General features: G+C 54.4%; 1 protein-coding gene across 1 annotated transcript in view; it reads left to right on the top strand.

Annotated features, from left to right (window-relative positions):
• The window catches only part of CNNM3 (cyclin and CBS domain divalent metal cation transport mediator 3), a 330,211-nt gene that overhangs the window by 106,608 nt on the left and 200,776 nt on the right, over positions 1–22,827 (top strand). The window lies entirely within an intron of this gene.

Below are 22,827 nucleotides of genomic sequence, written 5' to 3'. Positions count from 1 at the left end.
GCTGGCAATACTGTGGGAGACCATATCAAAAGCTTTGCTAAAGTCAAGGAATAACACATCCACAGATCTCCCCATATCCATAGAGTCAGTTATCTCATCATAGAAGGCAGTCAGGTTGGTCAGGCATGACTTGCCCTTGGTGAATCCATGATCACCTTCCTCTCCAAGTGCTTCAAAATGAATTCCTTGAGGACCTGCTCCTTGATTTTGCTGGGGACAGAGGTGAGGCTGACTGGCCTGTAGTTCCTCGGGTTCTCTTTCTTCCCTTTTTAAAAGAAGGGCACTATATCTGCCTTTTTCCAATAATCCAGGATCTTCCCCGATCGCCACGAGTTTTCAAAGAGCCAGTGGCTCTGCAATCACATCCGCCAACACCCTAAGCACCATTGGATGCATTAGATCTGGACCCCTGGACTTATGCATGTCCAGCTTTTCTAAATAGTCCTTAACCTGTTCTTTCACCACTGAGGGCTCTTCACCTCCTCCCCATACTGTGTTTGCCCAGTGCAGCAGTCTGGTAGCTGACCTTGTTTGTGAATACCAAGACAAAAAAAGCATTGAGTACTTCAGCTTTTTCCATATCATGTGTCACTAGGTTGCCTCCCTCATTCATAAGGGTCCCACACTTTCCCTGACCTTCTTCCTGTTGCTAACATACCTGTAGAAACCCTTCTTGATCCCCTTCACATCCCTAGCTAGTTGCAACTCCAGTTCTGCTTTGGCCTTCCTGATTACACCCCTGCATGCTCAAGCAATAAATACTCCTCTCTAGTCATCTGTCCAAGTTTCCACTTTTTGTAAGCTTCCTTTTTGCGGAACCAGCCAGTCTGCAGTGAGAAGCATCTAAGTTTGTAAGGACATTGAAAGTGTCAAGATCAGCTTAGAATGCGTTTGGCTTTTATTTCATTTGACCAAATCTGACTTGTTCTGTTTTGACTTATTATCACTTAAAATCTATCTCTGTAGTTAATAAATCTGTTTGGTCACAGTTTTGTTATTTTCTGTTTGTTTATTTCGGGTGATGGAAATAAGCACAAGAAAGCAGGAAAATTACTAGCAGAGAGGCAGCTACAAAACTAGAGCTGGCCAGACTGGAAGCGGCAGAGAAGGCAAAGGACCGCGCATTTCAGATGTGGCAGGCAGAAACGAGGCTCAAAGAAGCAGCTGCGGCCAGGGAAACTATGGAGGCAGAGGCAGCCAGGGAGGAGGCTGCACACAGAAGGGCTAAGGAAGAAAAAGAGCAGGAAGACAGAGAAGGAGAGAGAGCCAAACACCAACTGGACCTCCTAGAGAAGCAGAACCAGAACCCCCCCACCCCAACGACTCCCATCACTCCAAAAATCCACAAGTGGGAACACTTATGTTCTGCGTACAAGGAGACAGATGATATTGCTAAATATCTGACTACCGTCAAAAGCCTGTGAGTAATACATGAAATCCCTGATGATAAGAGAGTTCCTACCCTGATTGCGAAATTAACTGATGCAGCTCCAACACCTGTGATAACAGAGGAGTTGAGACCAGGAAGTTGCCAGGTGGTGGTTTGCGAGAATACAAAAGGCCCAATTGACAGAGAAGGGGGTGTTTTCCCCCATGCTGGTGAGAAACAGAAAGCAATTATGGGAGAGCTGCTGGGAAAAGGTGAATCTGATCAAAGGGTAAACACACCTCATCCACAGAGCACAGATCACAGCCTTCTAGGGGGCAGGGAAGGATCCAGTGCTGGGAGGGGGAAACACAGGGTAGCCCCAAAAAAGGAGATGGATTTTCTGTATATGTAAAGTCCTGGGTTTGGGAGATCGAGCCCCAAAGGTTCAGTCCGTGTGCAGGATCCCCCTGAACACCCATCTTGCCAGACTCTGAGATATCAAAATTCTAGAAACATGATTAAATTATCAGAGGGGTAGCCGTGTTAGTCTGGATCTGTAAAAGCAGCAAAGAGTCGACTCTTTGATGATTAAATTAAGAGCCCACACAGAGGGGAACCGTGGAGGGAAGGAAAAGACAGTCTTTTCCTTGGGAAAGAGTCAAAGGACACCCTGGATAATGAACAAACTAACCTTGCACTAGAATATTTGAACAGAGGGTGTGGGATCATAAAGGTACTTGTAACCACACATCTGTGATAAAAATTTTGGTATTAATGTTAAATTTTGGGGATAAGAATTTTGACATGGATGTTAAACCTCATGAGAATGCCACTTTTCAATAAACACCTGTAAACAGGGTTAAAGCTTATCATAGCACAGAAACCATAAAAAACCTGGTTTGCTCTATGTGAATGGGGAAACCGAGGCCTCATGGCCTTAATGGCTGCGTGCCAAGAGAACTATAACAACAAACTGCCTTCGAGCTAGTCAGTGACTAACCCTCTTGCAGTAAACTAAGAGGGGAGGTGTGATGCTCTGTACCTCGGGCGAACACCCTGCACCTCCATGTTCATCTTTGTAAAATGATTGTGTGGTATCACTGCAAACGTCATGTCAGATGTCTTTGGAAGGCTCATGATGCACTGAGCAGTGTTGTCACAGTGATGTTATAGGTTATAATTTCATGTATATAGTTATGAGGTTGAAAATGTGTCTTCATGGCTTAATATAAGCTCAGGCAAAAACTCTCCAAGAGCAGAGAGGCAGTTCACACCACATCAGGGCAGGTATGGGACAAACCCAGCCCAGCCTCAAAGGAACAAAGGACACTGGCTAGGCAGCAACAAAGGATCTGCTGGACTCTCGAGTGAGTCACCTCCCTTCCTTTGGTCAGTTTGGAACTGTGATGAGGTAATGTTCACCTGACCCTGATTGGGGAGGTGGGGGGAAGCCATGAGGGAAGAAAGAACATGATAAAACAGAGGGACATTTGCTCTGTTCTCTCTCTTCCACCTACATCTACAGACACCACCACCAAATGACTGAAGCGCTGATCAAAGGGGAGAGCCTGGCTGAAGGGCAACCAGCCAGCCTGTGGTGAGAAGCATCTAAGTTTGTAAGAGGACTGGAAGTGTTGAGATCAGCTTAGAATGAGTTTTGCTTTTATTTCATTTGACTAAATCTGACTTGTTATGCTCTGACTTGTAATCACTTAAATCTACCTTTGTAGTTAATAAATCTGTTTGTTTGTTCTACCTGAAGCAGTGCGTTTGGTTTGCAGTGTGTCAGAGACTCCCCTTGGGATAACAAGCCTGGTACATATCAATTTCTTTGTTAAATTGACTCATATAATCTTGCAGCATTCACTGGGCATAACTAAGCAAGACGGAGGTTCCTAGGGTTATGTCTGGGACTGGAGATATTGACTAGTGTCATTCAGTTGCAAGTAGCAGGGAGCAGCTTACCTGCCAGAGGCTGTGTGTGAACAGCCTAGGAGTGGGGCTCTCACAGCAGAGCAGGGTCAGGCTAGCTCCCAGAGTCAAGGACTGGGGTGACGACGTAGCAGATCACTGGTCCAGATAACACCAGTGGAACATCACTACCTGCCTCCAGCACAAAGCCCAGCCCTGGGCTACATACCCCCCTCTGGCACAGAGCCCCCAGTGCCAGCTATGCACCCCAGTCTGGCACAGAGCTCTGTGACAGGCAGGCACCTGGGGGGGTGATTCTGGAGCGAACTCTGGAGTGGAGGCCCCCTCAGCGAGGGCTCCGCGCTTGGCCCTGGCCCCAGCTGCTCCTGCCCAGGGCAGCCCCAAGCTCTGGTGCTGCCAGCCGTGGATGAGAGAGGAGAATGCCAAGGGACCACAGGACGTGGACCCACAGCACCAAGAGCAGGCCTCCCGGCCTGGGGACCTGATGGCATTGGACACACTTTCCTGTGGCATCCAGGGGCTGCAGGGGGCATCCCCAGCCGCAGCCCCCCTGAGACCCTGGCCCCGGCCCCGCAGCTGACAGGATCCATGGATCGGGGCCGCAGGGAGAACGTGCCCAGAGCAGCAGTTTCTCCAGCCCGTTTGGTTCTCTGGGAGCCGCGTGAGCAGAAACCACAGAGAGGCGGGTTTGTGCTGGTGCATTAAGAGAACAATCAAAGCCCTGGGAGCAGCCGCTCGCCGCGTTTCCACCTGCTTTTCTAGGGCAAACTAGGCTCAGCAGCTCCCAACAGAGCAAGGCAGCGGAGGGCCCCCAGGCAGGCTGCGCTCGTCCCGTCCCGCCTGGACCCCGCAAGCTGCGGCAGTTACTCCCACTGGGGAGCGCTGGCCATTTGCAGAAGAAAAGACTCTTTGTTCCCCTTGCTAGGAACAGCTTCTTCTGTGTGTGCCCCAAGCTCCCTCGCTCACGCCTGCACGTGCCACGCACACCTGACACACACATGTGCGTGCACACGTGTGTCACACACAAATCATACATGCACATACACAGCCCCTCGCCCTACAACTATGCACAAGATAGACAAGCTGTGCAAATCCCATGCACACACGTGCTATGCACAAGACACAGGTCCCAGGCAGGCCCCGCATGTGGAGAGGCAGCCAGGCTGCTGCAGGGGCTGCGGGGCCAGGGCGGAGGACAGTGGGGGCTCTGCTGGGCCTGCTCCTGCATCCTGCCTGGGGCTATCAATGGGCTGATTGACGTGCTTGGTTCCTGCCAGCCCGACAGCGCCCGCGGCTGGGGAGGGAGGGGTAGCACTGCTCCCCAAAGAGCTGCCTGTCTGGCTTGGGGGATGGGGCCAGACCTTTCCCGAGCAATGGGGGAGGCACAGGAAGTGGGGGGTCTGACCCCTGCCACTGGGAATCAAGGGCGCCTTTGTCCCCTGCGGGAGAAGCCCTGGGGCTGGCCAAGTGGGTTAAATCCCGATCAAGTCACAAGGGAGTTACAGGTGCTGGATTCAGCCACTCTTCCTTAAACCCACACACTCCTCCCCAGCTGACTACCTCAGCCCAGGGGAAGCGCATGGCAGAGCAGGGAGGGCCTGGGGCTGAAGCCGATGGGGCTGGGGGGGTGGGACTGGCAGACATTAGCGGCTGTAGGGCAGGGGCAGCTGCTGTGTTACACCCCAGGGAGTGTTTCTAGCAGTGACCAGATTCCTGGGCGGTGCCGGTCACCCTGCTCACGCCCACGGGCTCTGCGAAGGTGACACCAGGCCCAGGCATGGGCTGGAGCTGCGGTTCTGACACTCCTGTGGCTGTGACAGCGACTGGGGTGTTACCTGCAGACATTAGGGCACCCCACTTTTTCCCAGTCCGTAGGGCTCCAGGCGAAATGCACCTGTCGGGCTCCGGGTGTAACTAGCTTGGTCAGTGTAAGTACCCACACTCAGGGGTGGCTCTAGGTATTTTGCTGCCCCAAGCACAGCAGGCAGGATGCCTTCGCCAGCTTGCCTGCGGGAGGTCCCCGGTCCCGCAGATTTGGCAGCAGCCTGCAGGAGGTCCATCGAAGCTGTGGGACCAGCGGACCCTCCGCCCGCAAGCCGCCGAAGGCAACCTGCCTGCCACCCTCGCAGCGACCGGCAGAGCGCCCCCCGTGGCTTGCCGCCCCAGGCATGCACTTGGCGTGTTGGTGCATGGAGTCACCCTTGCCCACACCCTTACCCATTGCGTAGGGCTCCGGGTGTATACAACTTCTACAGATGTGCGGGACCTTTTCCCAGTGAAAGAGCCTTACACCGTAATATCCTGCATCGCCTCTATTTATTAACAATCACCCAGACCAGACTGTGCACACTACACACACAATCCTCACCACTCCCAATGAGACAGACAAACTTTTCTTGCTGGCCAGTCAGGATCGGGTCCATCTGGGGGGACTCCAGTTTCTAGGCAGTGTCATTGGCAGAGTGGTGAGGTTTGGCAGCTCTGATCTTTGGGGCTGTGTCCCGGAGCTGGTTCCCAAAGAACTTCCTCTTGGACCCCAGTTCATATATTGAAATTGGAGTTCTTTTTAGCTGTACCTTAACCAATCATCATACTGAAATGTTACTAACCAATCCTAACATAGCATAACAAACTTCTCTAACCAATCCTACCCCACCCTCTTCGTTAATTTACACCTAGCAAAATTAATTAGGTAACAGACAGAAACAATCAAAGAACCAGACAGAGATCAGACAGATAAACAATAGGGAAGTGGGGACCATGATGACAAAACAATACAGAAATGGGGATTTCACAACCCCAGCCACTGAGAAGTGATTTCGTGACAGGCAGACGCTATCAACTTATGTTGGGGCCATTAGGACAGCCGGATCTCACAGCGTTTTCATGTCCTTTAGATGGAACGGGAGGATGTGACTTCCTGCTTCTCAGCTAATGGAGGCTGCTCTTTTCATCTGGCTGCAGGCGAAGGCCTTAAGCTTTAGGCCTTACAATACGGCTTCAGGAAAAGGCCTGATCCTTACGGGAGGGTGGCAGGTGCCGAGCAGGACTAACCCCCCCCGAATCGCTGCTCGCTTAGCGCTGTGGGGAGGGCCGGCTAGCTTAGCGCCCCATTGCCCCAGCTGCCATGTGGCAGTGCCTAGGCCGGGCCACCCGCAGTGCCAGCTCTGCACAGAGGTGGGGGCCAACGGATGGGCAGGGGAAGAAGCCCTGCGCATCACAGGGCTTGTGGTTAAGGGACAAAGGCATCAGGACTTATGGGTCCTAGTCACAGCTCAGTGCGACCTTGTCAAGTCCCAGCACCGCTCTGTGCCTCAGTTTCCCCATATGTACATTGCTATTAACCATTTACACTGCTGTGGGACCTAGTCCAGCTCGCTGTGCCAGGGGCTGTACACATCAACAGGCCACAGGCTGGGCTGCTGCTGCTCCCCGCCTCTGCATCTGGAGGCTCCACGGAGATCTGGGGACATCAGGGCCTGGAGAAGGAAGCGTTGCTTGGACTCTCTGGGTGGATCTGCCCAGCGAGCGGCAGCGAGTCCCAGAGCCCAGGCTTCCCACTCTGGCCTTCAGAGCCCCAGCCCCAGCCGCCAGGGCCACACAGCTGCTGGGGGCGCTAGAGCATGAGCCCCACTGGCCCGTCAACATGGGGGCCAAGACGCTGCACAGATGCCCCGAGAGCCCGAAGCAGGGACCCTGGTTCTTTGTGTCTGGGCAGTGCCAGCTCGCGGGGCCTGGATCCCTCCTGTATCTCAGGGTTGGGCTTGGGGGCAGCTTTGGCCCAGAGGAAGGATGCCCTTGTGGGCAGGGCACCAGCCTGGCATTTGGAGGCCTGCGCTCAGTTTAGGGAGGGTTGCCAATTTTGGCTGGACAGATTCTTGGAGGTTTCATCACATGACATGATTCCTAGAGACTCCAGGCCAATCCTGGAGGTTGGGGAACCCCTAGCTCAGTTCCTGGTTCTGCCCGACTCACTGGAGGGCCTGGGGCCCGTTGATTTCAAGGGAAGGTGCAAGGCCCCGGGATCTGGGCCTCAGGCCCTGTCCCTGGGTTGCATCCTTGCCCGGCCCTGCCGCTAGTGGGCGGAGGCCCCATGCAGTAAGGAGGGAGCTGCTCAGATACGCTGGGCTGGGGCCAGACGAGCCTCAGTTTCCCCTCTCTGGATCCATTTAGTGTGTGAGCTATTCAGGCAGAAGCTGGCGCTGTGGGCGAGGTGCCACCATCATGAGTGAGCCCAGTGGCCAGCGAACAGCTTGGGTCCCTCCTGCTCCCCAGCCAGCTCCCCAGCTGGGTTAGCCAGGTGTCCTTCCCCTGCCCTCAGCTGGACGCTGCTGACCTGCCTGGCTGGGAAGTGGCCCCCAGCTGCAGGACGGGCTGTGGGGGGGGCATCGGCCCCCCAAGGGCCAGATCTGGGCTCTGCTACGCAGCAACCGCTGCGCATTGAGAGCAGGGCTGGGCCCAGCAGCTCCGTCAGTCAGCAGCACTGAGCAGGGCTGAGAATCCAAGAGGCGCCGGCAGGCGGCTGCTCCCGCCCAGCCCAGCCCTGCCCAGCCTCCTGCTCCCCATGGCTGAGCCCAGCCAGCGAGCCGCTCCTTGAGGATACAGGAGCAGGCCCCATGCCCCGGCCCCACCCAGCACAGGCTGCATAGAGCTGGTAACTCCCCTCGCCCCCTGCTGGAGTAGTGCTGAGTGTGTGCACACAGCCGCACACTCCCACACGCACCCAACATAAAAACATAAGAACGGCCATACTGGGTCAAACCAAAGGTCCATCTAGCCCAGTATCTGTCTACAGACAGTGGCCAATGCCAGGTGCCCCAGAGGGAAATCATAAACTCAGCAGGGCTATTGTATAATTAAATGCAAAGTGTGGGCCTTAATGGTGGTTTGGAGTCTTGATGCTCCATCAACCAGGACAATTGGCTGTAGATGGTTTTTTTACCTGCACGCTTTGTGTGCCTGTGGCCAGCCTGGAAGAATGTCACCTGAACTGGAATCCACTTAAAATTGGTGTGTTTCTTTAAGGATGGGATGGCAACCAGAGATACAAACGGTTCCTGCCTTGTGCCAAAGATATAGAAGGGGGGTGGACAGAACAAGTGGGGTCCCAAGTCATGGAAAAGCCCTGCTTTACCTCAGATGCCTGCTGGTGTGTCAGACGCTACCGATGTTGGTGCTCTGCTCTCTCAATATGATATCAGTTGGTGCATGTTGTGTTCCTCGTGTGCCTGCCCTGCTTCTGCCAGATCACTGCACAGGCAGAACCCCGCGAGAAGCCAATGACCACAGACTCTAGTAAGGTAACGAAGCACCGCCCAGGTTAATTGTCAAAGAGCAACACAGTCTCTAGCCTCCCCTGATTAGATACCTACCATTCTGCTAGTAATATGTGCTCCCTGCAATGGACTGGTTCAGTCAGTGGCGGGACCTTTTCCACTGCCCCCTAGGCCAGACAAAGACACTGCCCCAGGGGATCATTCTTTACCAGGTACTAACAAGCTACACAGTCACTCTGATGTATTGAAGTGCAACCCCCCTACTATAGCAAGGTTCCTGGCATCTTCAACTTTTACATGTTGGTTCAAACCAAAACAACTCTATACTCATATTTCCCTTTTTGCCCCTGTCTTTAGGATGGGTCAGCCCTCTTCTTGTTATCTGTGTGGACATGTGCCAAGTATTGATGTTCTGATATCTGGTGTCCAGTACCTTTTAGCTAAGGATCTTTTGCAGCATCGCCCTTTCTTGCCCCGCTTCTGTGAGCAGGGCGCTTTCTTCTCTGGCTCACAGTTTAACTTTGCTTTTTATGTTAGCAAGTCTTGACCATTCCTTTAGTTCAGCCTCAGCAGCTCATACTGGGCTCTTCTTACTACAGCTGGAAGTAACAAGGACTGTACTGTACGGGAGGATTGGGCCAGACTAGGAAGGAATCTTAGACTGTTGAAAGGTTTCAGAGTAGCAGCTGTGTTAGTCTGTATCTGCCAATAAGAACAGGAGTACTTGTGCACCTTAGAAACTAAGATCATCAATGCATAGAATGGATATACAGTAAAGAAGATATTCATACACACAGAGAACATGAAAAAGGTGGAAGTAGTTCATACCACTGGAAAAGAGGCTAATTAATTAAGAGGAACTATTATCATCAGGAGAAAAATTACTTCGGATATCGAGAATGGCCCATTTTAGACAGGTGACAAGAAGGTGAGATACCTTAACAGGGGAAATAGATTCAATCTGTGTAATGACAGCCACTCCCACTGTGAAAGAAGCTATTGGAACATCCCTGAGGGTGGAAGATTTACCTATAATCAGTTTCTTAAGTATTAGGCTTAGACTTGCGGTGTTTTTTTTATTTTGCTTGGTAACTTGCTTTGTTCTGTTATTACTTGAACACTTAAATCCTACTTTTTAAGATTAATAAAATCACTTTTGCTTCTAATAGAATCATAGCAGATCAGGGTTGGAAAAGATGTCAGGAGGTATCTAGTCACCCCTTCTCACAGGACCAAATCCCCAACTAATTCCAACGCCAGGGGCTTTGTAAGTCTGAGCTTACAAACCTCTAAGGAAGGAATTTCCACACCTCCCCTAGGGAACCCATTCCACGTGCTTCAGCCACCCTCCTTAGTGAAATACGTGTTTCTAATATCCAACCAAGACCTCCCCCACTGCAACAGGGCGGCTTCCAGGCCCAAGCATGCCAACACGTGCTTGGGGCAGAAAGCCACCGGGGATTCTGCTGGCACTAGCAAGGGCGGTGTGGCCTGCGGGAGGTCCCCGCCGAAGCGCGGAACCGGCCCCCGGACCCTCCACAGCAAGGCCGCAAAGGCAGCCTGCCTGCCATGCTTGGGGCCAGCAAGTGCTAGAAGCTGCTCCTGACTGCAACTTGAGACATTTACTCTTTGGTTTGTCATCTGCCACCACTGAGAACAGTCTAGATCCATACTCTTTTGAACCGCCCCTTCAGGTAGTTGAAGACCGCTATGAAATCCCCCCTCTCTCTTCTTCTGCAGCCTACATAAGCCCATTCCCTCAGCCCTCCTTGGTAAGTCAGGTGCACCCGCCCCTTGATCATTTTCGGTTGCCACTCTGCTGGACTCTCTTCAATTTCCCATCGTTTGTAGTGGGGGCCCAAACTGGACACAGTACTCCAGGTGTGGCCTCAATCAGTGCTGAATAGAGGGAATGATCACGTCCTCCGATCTGCCTGGCACACCTCTACTACTGCAGCCATATGCATTAGCCTTCTTGGCTAACAAGGGCCCACTGCTGAACTCGTCGTTCTCGTCCACTGTAATCCCAGGGTTCTTTTCTGGCAAACCTGCTGCTTCACCAGTCAGTCGCCCAGCCTGTAGCCCCCGGGCCCTGATGGCCAGTGGCGAATGCACCATTGTGGTCTGACAGCACTATTCAGAAGTCCGGACCTGCGGACACTCGGTCCTCATCTCGGGTTTGTCCTCAGCTGTTGGCATTTTCCGGCATTTTCATGTTGATTGTCCTACTCTGTTTCTGACTCTGCTTGCCAGGACTTTATGCCGCGAATGCCCCATGACTCAACGCGGTTTGGGACAGAGAATGGCCTTCGTTCGGATCCTTTCCCCTTCAGTGGTAGCCATTGCTTTGTCTCCATGGATAGCAATGCTTGGCGGCACAGCAAGAGACGCTCCGCCATTACTCAACAGGAAAGAATTCAGCTCATCCAACTCCTTGTCCGATCTCAGCACCCTGCAATAACCTGTGGATTGCAGTGGGAGTGGGATATTGCCCCTCTCGGATCAGCTGGGGCCTTGAGCAGATTAGAGAAGCAGTTTGTTTTCCCCAAAGAGCCAGCTGTGAACAACAAACCTCATGACAGCTCAGTCAGCAGCACTGTCCTGGGCTGGGGTACTGTGACTGCCTGTCTGTGATAGCCACAAGAGGGAAGCAAAGGCCTGGCTTCACCACCATCCCCAGAGTTTGTCCCAGAACTCATGGAGGGCCCTCTAGTGCGAAACAGAATGGGAGCAAACCCAGAGGCGACCCACCCCTGGGTGTTCAGCCCAGCCCAACCCCTGGTCGGCCTTCACAGTCCAGGTAAGAGCATCACACTAGAAATGGACACTGTAAGCCACTGTAACTGCAGCGCTGGTTCACCCGTCAGCGAGGTGATTACCTCCCAGGAAAGGTAGTACTAGCGCCGTTAATTATGGGGGGCTAGGCTGGTTTAACTCTGTTGCCTTAGGGGGTGTTTTACACCCCCAAGTGACTTAGCTGGGTTGACCTAACTTCTCACTGTAGACTGGCTTGAGGCTAATGAGGAAAGAAAAGCCGTCCACACTAGAAAGTGAAGCTGACTTAATTACCAGTGGAGGTGGCGCTAGTACCCCGCTCTCGGGGAGGTGAATAATTAAAGCAGGTCAGATCTATGCTGAAGCCCTGTGCCAGAGCATTTCCAGTGTTACCAAGCCCCGAACTGCAAAGATCCGCTCTGGCTCAACGAGGAATGAAGTCAGCAAAGGTGCTACGTTCGACGGGAGGGCAGAGATGACCGCGCAATGGTCCCTTCTGCGCTGGAATCAAGAAAACTATTACCTAAGAACCACTGAGACTATTAGCCCAAAGCCTGCAGAACCCAGCACTGCTGGAGCGCTCCCCAAGCCAAGGGCTTGTTGGCAGGGTTGTTGATGGGGGCAATTTGCATGTTAACACAGGTAAGGATGCCTGAAAAGCTGTGAATTAATGTGACCACAACCACTAGTGCTTAATAGGAACAGGAGGATGCGAAGAGTTGAGCAAATTCCTCCAACGCACAAGTCCATTTAACTGAACTTTATTAGGCACAAAGGCCACCTCTCTGAGGAAACAGCCACACTGGTCCTGTGGTTGGCGAAGACTGAGTACAATAACTGCCACTGCATTGCTTCAGATCTCATCAGTGCAGGTTCCTTTCTGGTGTTGGATGCCATCCATTCTTTCAGTTCAAACTTTTTCGTCAACACCGGGCAATGTCCTTTTTAGAAGAAATGAACCGCACAGAGAACTCCTGTGATCGCGTGACTCCAGGAGCTGGGCTTTGGAAGAAAACACACTAATAGTGTGAGATTTGGCGAGCAGTGCCTCTCGCATGCTGTTTGGCGCTACAGGGTCCCAGGAACAGAGCTCCAGGATGTAGGCCTAGCTGATCTGGCTGTGTCACTTATGATACAGCCCACCTGGCAGAAGTGGCTGTAATTCTGAAAGTCTCCGTTTCTGGGCCCCAATTTTTGAATGCCTTGTAGGCCTGACTGAGCCTTGGCCCCAGCTGGTTCTCTCAGGCTGAGCTCGTTCCACTGGCTAAGCTCAACGCTTGTCTCCCAGCTCAACTAAACTGAGCGCCCCTCCCACCATTGTCTTAGGCAGTAGACCTCGAGGTGCAGCCGGGGGCAGCCCGTGTGCAAGACGCTGCACACAGATGGGGCCAGGAGGTGGGTGCCACAGACTGAACTGGGGGCTACAGAGGCTGCGGGGGGGCGCCCTATAGGGGAAGCATGGAAAACCCATCCCTTCCCCAAACAAGCTGGGACTCCTCGCATCTTGGCGGCTGTGCCCCTCTCGCTGTGAAGCGAGTGACGAACCTTCCGGGCAGCGTCGACCAACAGCGGGGGGGAGGCGGGGCCATAGGGATGTCCCGCCCACTTCCATCCGTGGGACGGAGCGCCCGCCCCGCAAGCCTCGCTTCCTGGTCACGTGAGCGAGGAGGCAGGCGCCGTTCGGTCACGTTGAGTGACGCAGGTAAGCGGTCCCAGCTCAGCGTGTCCCGGAGTCCGCCCTGTTTCCGCATCTCCCGGAAGGAAAACCGCCCGTCCACGCGGCTCCCGGCTGCACCTCAGTCCGCTCGTTCGCCATGGGTCCAAGTTACTGCGAGCGGTGCGGCGCCTGCGGGCCGCTGCGCCGCCGCCCCGCCCGCGCCGCTCCGCCCGCCCGCCCCGTCCGCGCCTTGGTGCGGCTGAGGTGAGCGCGGGGGGCGGTCCGGCTACGGGCCGGGGGGTCGGACTGGCGGGAATTCCGCGGGGGGGGCTGGCGTGACCCGCGACGCGGAATCCTGGGTCCGTCTGTCAGTGGAGCGACCGGGCCCCTCCGCTTGCGTGGGGACGCGCGGGTCCTTCCCCTCTTACCCGGGGGTTTGAGTCTCCAGCGGGCCCGCGGAGCAGAAGCCCGCGCACGGCTGCGCTGAGGCGGGGTGTTGGAACCCGGAAATGCCCCCGGGCCTCAGGCAGCCGGACCGCGTGCGCGGCCGCAGGGTCGGGACGAACTCCGGTTACATCAGCGGGCGCGGCCCGGTCCGCGCTGACTCGGGGAGCAGCAGCTGGGAAAGGAGGCTGGGCTGGAAACGCCCCTGTTAGTGCGGTCTCTAACCCCCCCCCCCGTGGTGTCTAATGCTGCGGACTGGCTTGATGACTGAGCTCTTTCCGGGGTGGCTGGGAAGCGGGTCGGACAAGGCTTCTGCTGTGAGACTGAATGCGTGGGTGGTCCACACTAACCGTAATCCGATATGTTAATATCGAATTTAGCGCTACTCCTCTCGTCGGGGTGGAGTACAGAAATCGATTTAAAGAGCCCTTTATATCGATATAAAGGGCGTTGTAGTGTGGATGGGTACAGCATTAAATCGATTTAACGCTCTTGAAATCGATTTAAACGCGTAGTGTAGACCAGGCCACAATCACACAGGTGCCCACTCAGACAGACCTACATGGGAACATGCCTCCCACAGCCCCTCCCTCCCGCTAAGCTGGTGCCAAGGGCCCGGGGAAGCCAAAGGAGTGACAGGAGGAACGGCGCTGGGGATGCTGAGCTGCAGGGAATGAGGGGTTCAGCAGGGGGCGCTCTCCCCTCTCAGTGAGCGCTGGCCCCAGCATGGTGCTAGGGGGCTCTAGGCTGCTGAAGGCGGTGTCTTTCAAACGGGACAAAAGCCAGAGCATCCGAGGATTCCCAAGAGAGCCAGGAACAGGCAGGGACCCTCCCATTCCCCTTCCCACCTCCTTGCAGCCCCACAGAGTCCCCCAAGCCCAGGGGCAGCGGCACCCTCCATGCTCCACACCAGAGGTGGCTGCACTCGCAGCTGCCCTCGGTGGGCGAAAAAGGGTTAATGAGCCGTCCCTATGTTCAGCACCGGCCGGCTGGGGCTGTAGTGGGTCGCAGGGGAAGAGGGGGAGAGGACATTGCCCAGGGCTGAGAGCTGAGAGCAGTGTCGCACCCAGGGGCTCCTGATCTACCTGGGGGGGGTCCTGGCCGTGGGATCTCAGTGCTGCCAGGGAATCCCAGAATTAGGGTGTCTGTCTGGCCATCGGCCCGGCAGCTGAGTGTCACCTGGTGGATGTCCGAGTGACGGGCACAGTCACTCCCAGGAGGGGTTGGGCCCCTTTCCTGATGGGGCTAGCCCTGGAGCGGCATTGTCAGGCCACGTAAACAGTGCCTCAGCTCACTCCTTGCCCGCACCGGAGAACTCGGCACAGCGGGCACACGTTTGCCTTGGCCCCCTGCAGTGCGTCCTGCCAGCATCATGCTGGATTGGCAAAAGCATTGTCGGCAGGTGTCCCCAGTGCAGCCTTGTGGGCCGATGTTGCAGTGTATTGTGGGACAGCATCAGCCCTTTCAGGGAATTGGGTAGGTCAAATGGCCACAAATCCCTTTGCTCTGTCCCATAACCTACAGCCTTCTGGCCACCAGGCACCGGGCTCCTGCGCGGACTGGCGGGGCTGTCTGGCGAGGGGGAGTCTTCCGTATTTGCGGAATCCCAGCAGCTGCGGGGCCAATGGAGACAGCGAGTGCACTGGCCCACCGGCTGCATGAATTCACACCAGCAGGTCTGGGTCCCCACTGATCCCATCGTGCTGCAAACCTGGGACGAGCAGCAGCGGCTCCAGAGCCTGGGGATGCAGCCAGCTGCGTCCTTGGAGCCAGGGGCCAAACTCACCCCAGCTCTGCAGCACAGAGGCTCCAGGCTCTGGCAGGGGAGAAGCAGGGCAATGGATCACTCTTGGGGCGTGCATCCCAGATTGCTTCTGCTCTGTGCGCCATTGATTTGGAGTTGGAACCTCTCCCGTGGGGGCAGTCGCCATCCAGTGTGCAAAGAAACTGAGCATCTCCTGCTGCTCAGCAATGCCCCTGGGGCTGGGCGATCCCCGCAAACTAATTGATGGAGTCAACTGCCGAGCCCTGGTGGGCAATGAGTGCCCTCCGCCGGCTGCTGGGGGGTGGTTACTGGGCAGGCTTAGAGGTGGGTGCAGCTTGGTGCCCTAGTTTGACTCGCACTAGCCCAGCGACAAGCCCCAGGGAAGACCTGGCAGCAAGGACTTGTTGCAATGCAAGGAAATGCTGCTGCAGAAATGGCACCCAGAGCGCGGCTGGGCTAGGAAAAACCTCATGGGAACCACTGGGGATGCTGGACCAAGACCCGGGGCTGTTTGATCCTGACGGCTGATCCATCCCTTGTCTTGTCTGCTGAGGCTGCCAGCAAGAGTGACACCCCCGGTCAGCGACCAGCCATCAGGTGGAACCAGGGCTCAGGGCAGATCCCGGCGCCAGGCCATTGGGAGTCCCAGCGTGGCTCTGTGTGGTGCTGCCACCTCCTGGTCTCCGTGCGCTGGACGGAAATAACAGGCTTCTGAAATGTTCCTTTTTCCCCTGGATCACCCCAGCCGATGGACAGCCCCTCGAAACCCATGGAGAGACTCCCGGTAACTTTGGCCCATGCTCTGCTGGGGTGGGAAACCAGTGTCGCCAGGTTAGAGAGAAACCAGTCCAAGCTAAGCTAGAATATGTCTAGGTCTTGAGAGGTGGATTATGGTGTGACGTTGCACTCCATACACTTTATAAAAATACGTTTATAAATGTGAATATGAGGTACCTGGAATATGCTTCATGCAAAAGTCTCTTGTAAGGTATCATTACAAAGCTTATAATCTCCTGAGTGTGGTCATTCCATTTGTATAAAGGTAACACTCTTGTATCTGAAACTAGAAATATGAAATATAACTCAGAGGGCCTATTGTAATTATGCAAAGTGTGGGCCATTAATGGTGGTTTGGAGTCTTGATGGCTCCCATCAACCAGGACAATTGGCTGTAGATGGTTTATTTACCTGCAAGCCTTCCTGTGTGCCTGTGGGCCAGCCCTGGAAGAATGTCACCTGATACTGGAATCCATCTTAAATCTGGTGTGTTTCCATTTAGAAGGAGGGATGGCAACCCAGAGATACAAAAGGTTCCTGCCTTGTGCCAAAGATATAGAAGGGGGTGGAACAGAACCAAGTGGGGTCCCAGTCATGAAAAAGCCCCTGCTTTTCACCTCAGATGCCTGCTGGTGTTGTCAGACGCTACCGATGTGGTGCTCTGCTCTCTTCAATATTGAAATCAGTTGGCTGCATGTGTGTGTTCCCTCTGTGTGCTGCCCTGGCTCTGCAGATCACTGGCACAGCAGACCCCGAGAGAAGCCCCAATGACCACAGACTCTAGTAAGGTACGAAGGCACCGGCCAGGTTTATTGTCAAAGAGCAACACAGTCTCTAGCTCCCCTGATTAGATACCTACCATTCTGCTAGTACATATGTGCTCCCTGCCAATGGACTGGTTCAGTCAGTGGCGGGACTTTCCACTGCCCCCTAGGCCAGACAAAGACACTGCCCCAGGGATGCATTCTTATACACAGGTACTAACAAGCTACACATCACTCCTGATGTATTGAAGTGCAACCCCCCTACATAGCAAGGTGCTGCATCTCACTTTGTACATGTTGGTTCAAACAAAACAACTCTATCCCTCATATTTCCCTTTTGCCCCTGTCTTTAGGATGGGTCAGCCTCTTCCTTGTTATCTGTGTGGAATGTGCAAGTATGTGAATGTTCTGATATCTGGTGTCCAGTACCTTTTAGATAAGGATCTTTTTGCAGCATCAGCCCTTTCCTTGCCCGCTTCTGTGAGCAGGGCCTTTCTCTGGCTCACAGTTTAACTTTGCTTTATGTTAGCAAAGTCTTGACCATTCCTTTAGTTCAGGCCTCAGAGCTCATACTGGGCCTCTTCTTACTACAGCTGGAAGTAACAAGGACTGTACTGTACCGGGGAAAGGATTGGGCCCAGACTAGGAAGGAATCTAGACTGTGAAAGGTTTCAGAGTAGCAGCTGTGTTAGTCTGTATCTGCAAAAAGAACAGGAGTACTTGTGGCACCTTAGAACTAAGATCATCAGATGCATAGAATGGAAAATACAGTAAGAAGATATTCATACACACAGAGAACATGAAAAGGTGGAAGTAGTCATACCAACTGGAAGAGGCTAATTAATTAAGAGGAACTATTATCATCAGGAGAAAAATAACTTCAGGATACTCAAGATGGCCCATTTTAGACAGGTGACAAGAAGGTGTGAGGATACTTAACATGGGGAAATAGATTCAATCTGTGTAATGACCCAGCCACTCCCAGTCTGTGAAAGAAGCTTATTGGAACATCTCTGAGGGTGAGATTTACCTATAATCAGTTTCTTAATGTATTAGGCTTAGACTTGCGTGTTTTATTTTATTTTGCTTGGTAACTTGCTTTGTTCTGTTATTACTTGGAACCACTTAAATCCTACTTTTTAAGCTTAATAAAATCACTTTTGCTTACTAATAGAATCATAGAAGATCAGGGTTGGAAGAGATGTCAGGAGGTATCTAGTCCAACCCCCTTCTCACAGGACCAATCCCCAACTAAATTATCCCAGCCAGGGCTTTGTCAAGTCTGAGCTTACAAACCTCTAAGGAAGGAGATTCCACACCTCCCCTAGGGAACCCATTCCAGTGCTTACCACCCTCCTTAGTGAAATACGTGTTCCTACATATCCAACCAAACCTCCCCCACTGCAACGAGGAGGGCGGCTTCCAGCCCGAGCAATGCAACACGTGCTGGGGCAGAAGCCACGCGGGCATTCTGCGGCACTAGCAAGGGCGGTGGGCCTGCGGGAGGTCCCGCGAAGCGCGGAACCGGCCGGACCCTCCACAGCAAGCCGCTAAGGCAGCCTGCCTGCCATGCTTGGGCAGCAAGTGCTAGAGCTGCTCCTGACCGCAACTTTGAGACATTTACTCTTTGTTTTGTCATCTGCCACCACTGAGAACAGTCTAGATCCATCCTCTTTGGAACCCCCCTTCAGGTAGTTGAAGACCGCTATGAAATCCCCCCTCTCTCTTCTCTTCTGCAGACTACATAAGCCCAGTTCCCTCAGCCTCTCCTTGTAAGTCATGTGCCCCAGCCCCCTGATCATTTTCGTTGCCCTCTGCTGGACTCTCTTCAATTTGTCCACATCCGTTCTGTAGTGGGGGCCCCAAACTGGACACAGTACTCCAGGTGTGGCCTCATCAGTGCTGAATAGAGGGGAATGATCACGTCCCTCGATCTGCTGGCAACACTCCTACTAATGCAGCCCAATATGCCATTAGCCTTCTTGGCAACAAGGGCCCACTGCTGACTCGTATCCAGCTTCTCGTCCACTGTAATCCCCAGGTCTTTTTCTGCAGAACTGCTGCTTCACCAGTCAGTCCCCAGCCTGTAGCCCCCGGGGCCCTGATGGCCCAGTGGCTAATGCACCATTGTGGTCTGACAGCACTATTCAGAGTCGGACCTGCGGACACTCGGTCTCATCTCGGGTTTGTCTCAGCTGTTGGCATTTTCCGGCATTTTCATGTTGATTGTCACTATCTGTTTCTGACTCTGCTTGCCAGGACTTGTAATGCCCGCATGCCCCATGACTCACGCGGCTTTGGGAACAGGATGGCCTTCGTTCGGATCCTTTCCCTTCGTGCCATTGCTTGTCTCCATGGATAGCAATGCTGGGCACAGCAAGAGACGCTCCCAGCCATTTACCAACAGGAAAGAATTCAGCTCATCCAAGCTCCTTGTCCGATCCTCAGCACCTGCAATACCTGTGGATTGCAGTGGGAGCTTGGGAGTATTGCCCCCTCTCGGATCAGCTGGGGGCTTGAGATTAGAGAAGCAGTTTTTGTTTCTCCCCAAAGAGCCAGCTGTGAACACAAACCCTCATGACAGCTCAGTCAGCAGCACTGTCCCTGGGCTGGGGTAACTGTGACTGCCTGTCTGTGGATAGCACAAGAGGGAAAGCAAAGGCCTGGCTTCACCATGCCATTCCCAGAGTTTCCCAGCAACCTCCATGGAGGCCCTCTAGTGCGAAACAAATGGGAGCAACCCAGAGGCGAACCCAGCCCTGGGTGTTCAGCCCAGCCCAACCCCCCTGGTCGGCCTCACAGTCCAGGTAAGAGCATCACACTAGAAATGGCACCACTGTAGCCACTCACTGCAGCGCTGGGTTCACCCGTCAGCGTAGGTGATCTACCTCCAGGAAAGGTAGTAGCTAGCGCCGTTTATATGGGGGGGCTAGGCTGGCTTAACTCTGTTGCTTAGGGGGGTGGATTTTTCACACCCCAAGTGACTTAGCTGGGTTGACCTAACTTCTCACTGTAGACTGGCTTGAGGCTAATGAGGAGATGAAAGCCTGGTCCACACTAGAAAGTGAAGCTGACTTATTACCAGTGGAGGTGGCGCTAGGTACCGCCTCTCGGGGAGGTGGAATAATTACAGCAGGTCAGATCTATGCTGAAGCCCTGTGCCAGAGCATTTCAAGTGTTACACAAGCCCCGAACTGCCAAAAGATCCGCTCTGGCTCAACGAGGAATGAAGTCAGCAAAGTGCTACGTTCGACGGGAGGGCAGAGATGATCCCAATGGTCCCTTCTGGCCTTGGAATCTAAGAAACTATTACCAAGAACCACCTGAGACTATTAGCCAAAGCCTGCAGAACCCAGCACTGCTTGGAGACAGCTCCCCAAGCCAAGGGCTTGTTGCAGGGTCTGTTGATGGGGCATTTGCATGTTAACAAGGTAAAGGATGCCCTGAAAAGCTGTGAATTAATGTGACCATCAACCACTAGTGCTAATAGGAACAGGAGGATGAGAAGAGTTGAGCAAATTCCTCCAACGCACAAGTCCATTTAACTGAACTTTATTAAGGCACAAAGCCACCTCTCTGAGGAAACAGCCACACTGGTCCTGTGTTGGCGAAGACTGAGTCAATACTGCCCACGCATTGCATTCAGATCTCATCAGTCAGGTTCCTTCTGGTGTTGGAGCCATCCATCGTTTCAGTTCAAAGCTTTTTTCGTCAACCACGGGCAATGTCCTTTTTAGAAGAAATGAAAGCAAGAGACTCCTGTGATCAGGTGACTCCAGGAGCTGGGCTTTGAAGAAACACACTAAATAGTGTGAGATTTGGCGAGCAGTGCCTCTCGCATGGCTGTTGGCGCTACAGGGTCCCAGGACAGAGCTCCAGGATGTAGGGCCTAGCTGATCTTGGCTGTGTCACTTATGATACAGCCCCACCTGTGCAGAAGTGGCCTGTAATTCTGAAAGTCTCCGTTTCTGGGCCCCCAATTTTTGATGCCTTGAGCCTGACTGAGCCCCTTGGCCCCAGGCTGGTTCTCTTCGCAGGCTGAGCCTCGCTCTCCCACTGGCTAGCATCACGCTTGGTCTCCCAGCTCAACTAAACTGAGCCCCCCCTCCACCATTGTCTTGCAGTAGGACCTCGAGGTGCAGCCGGGGGCAGCCCTGTGTGCAAGACGCTGCACACAGATGGGGCCAGGAGGTGGGTGCCACAGACTGGGGGCTACAGAGGCTGCGGGGGGGGCGCCCTATAGGGGAAGCAGTGGAAATACCCATCCCCTCCCCACAAGCTGGGACCTCCTCGCATCTGGGCGGCTGTGCCCCTCTCGCTGTGAGCGAGTGACGAACCTTCCCGGGGCAGCGTCACCACAGCGGGGGGCGGGGCCATAGGGACTGTCCCCGCCCACCTTCCATCACGTGGGAGGGAGCCGCCCGCCCCGCCAAGCCTCGCTTCCTGGTCACGTGAGCGAGGGAGCGGCGCCGTTCGGTCACGTGAGTGACGCAGGGAAGCGGTCCCCGCTCACGTGTCCCGGAAGTCCCGCCCTGTTTCCGGCCATCTCCCGGAAGGAAACCGCCGTCCGCGGGCTCCCGGCTCACTCAGTCCGCTCGCGCCATGGCGTCAAGGTTACTGCGAGCGTGCGGCGCCCTGCGGGCCCTGCGCCGCCCCCCGCCCGCGCCCGCCCGCCCGGCCCCGTCCGCGCCTTGGTGCGGCTGAGGTGAGCGCGGACGGGGCGGTCCGGCTACGGGCCGGGGGGTCGACTGGGCGGGATTCGGGGGGGGCTGGCGTGACCCCGCGACGCGGATCCTGGGTCGCGTCTGTCAGTGGGAGGACCGGGCCCCTCCGCTGCGTGGGGACGCGGGTCCTGCCCCTCTTACCCGGGGGGTTGAGTCTCCAGCGGGCCCCGGAGCAGAGCCCCGCGCACGGGCTGCGCTGAGCGGGGTGTTGGACCCGGAAATCCCCCGGGGCTCAGGCAGCCGGACCGCGTGCGGCGGCCGCAGGGTCGGGACCGAACTCCGGTTACATCAGCGGGCGCGGCCCGGTCCGCGCTGACTCGGGGAGCAGCAGCTGGGGAAAGGAGGCTGGGCTGGAAACGCCCCTGTTAGTGCGGGTCTCTAACCCCCCCCCCCCCGTGTGTCTAATGCTCGGACTGGCTGATGACTGAGGCTCTTCCGGGGTGGCTGGGGAAGCGGGGTCGGACAAGGCTCCTGCTGTGAGACTGAACGTGGGTGGGTCAGCCCAAAGGTCCATCTAGCCCAGGGTCCTGTCTGCTGACAGCGGCCACTGCCAGGAGCTTCAGAGGGAATGAACTGGGCAACTTTTGATCCCCTGTCATCCAGTCCCAGCTGCTTTCTCTGAGGTTTAGGGACACCCAGGGCATGGGGTTGCATCCCTGCCCATTCTGGCTAATAGCCATTGATGGACCTGTGCTCCAGGAACTTATCTAACTTTTTTTAAATCCAGTTATACTCTTGGCCTTCACAACATCCCCAGGCAAGGAGTTCCACAGGTTGACTGCATTGTGTGAAGAAGTGCTTCCTTTTGTTTGTTTAAATCTGCTGCCTCTTAATTTAACCGGGGCGTTGTCTGCGCTACAGTTTATGTTGGTAGAAACGATGTTGCTAAATTACACTGACCTGAGCACCGGTGGGTGTGCACAGTGCTGTGTTGGCAGGAGAGCTTCTCCAACAGACACAGCTCCTGCTGTTCCCTGGGGGCCTGGAGTAATTAGTCAATGGGAGCCCGTCATCTTAGCGTGTCTGCACTAGCAGCTACAGTGGCATAGCTGCATCACTATAAGCTCTGTAGTGTACCCATAGCCTGGGTGACACCTGGTTCTTGTATTACGTGAAGAGAGAAATGACACTTCCCAAGTCACTTTCTCCTCCTCAGTCGGGATTTGCTATAGATCTCTATTGTATCCCTTGCTCAATCCCCTCTTCTCCAAGCTGAACAGTCCCAGTCTTTTTAATCTCACCTCAGACAGAAGCTGTTCCATACCCCTAGTTTTTATTGTCATTCTCTGTACCTTTTCCAGTTCCAATGTATCTTTTTTGAGGTGGAGCAAGCAGATCTGCACA

The sequence above is a fragment of the Chelonoidis abingdonii genome, chromosome 2, assembly GCF_003597395.2.
Source record: "Chelonoidis abingdonii isolate Lonesome George chromosome 2, CheloAbing_2.0, whole genome shotgun sequence".
Classification (NCBI taxonomy): domain Eukaryota; kingdom Metazoa; phylum Chordata; order Testudines; family Testudinidae; genus Chelonoidis; species Chelonoidis abingdonii.
Note: the sequence above shows the minus strand (reverse complement) of the source record. Positions and strands in the feature narration are given on the sequence as shown.